The sequence below is a fragment of the Pterocles gutturalis genome, unplaced genomic scaffold (genome assembly GCF_000699245.1).
Source record: "Pterocles gutturalis isolate BGI_N339 unplaced genomic scaffold, ASM69924v1 scaffold10921, whole genome shotgun sequence".
In the NCBI taxonomy this organism is placed as follows: Eukaryota; Metazoa; Chordata; class Aves; order Pterocliformes; family Pteroclidae; genus Pterocles; species Pterocles gutturalis.
The window spans coordinates 9,025-9,333 of NW_010100409.1; the positions used below are offsets into that span (position 1 = coordinate 9,025).

A 309-nucleotide genomic window follows, 5' to 3' on the forward strand; every position below is an offset into this window, starting at 1 on the left:
GGACAGCTCTCTGACATGCGAGAGGGCGGCTAGCGCTGGGTCATGGGCAAGCTCCTCCTGGATGCTGTTGCGCTGTAAGGATGGTGCCAGTCCCTGTCCGAGGCGGCGGTAGCGGAGGGGAGAGGTGCCAGGACCCACCTCCTGTCTCCTTCTAGGCAGTGCCAGAGTCCACCCTGCCAGGTCTCCGTGGAGCATCCTGGCCTCCTGGTGCCACGGGAGATGCCAAGTGACTGGTGGCTCTTTCTGGCATGGTTCGGGTGGTGTGTCGTTTTAGGTGGGTTCCTTGGTAAGGGCTTTGGGGGCACTCCA

At 62.8% G+C, this 309-nt stretch overlaps 1 protein-coding gene across 1 annotated transcript in view; it reads left to right on the forward strand.

Annotated features, from left to right (window-relative positions):
* LOC104466322 (opioid-binding protein/cell adhesion molecule homolog) overlaps window positions 1–309 on the forward strand; it is a gene marked incomplete at its 3' end in the record, with an annotated part of 7,996 nt that overhangs the window by 7,045 nt on the left and 642 nt on the right. The gene's annotated exons all lie outside the window — the stretch shown is intronic.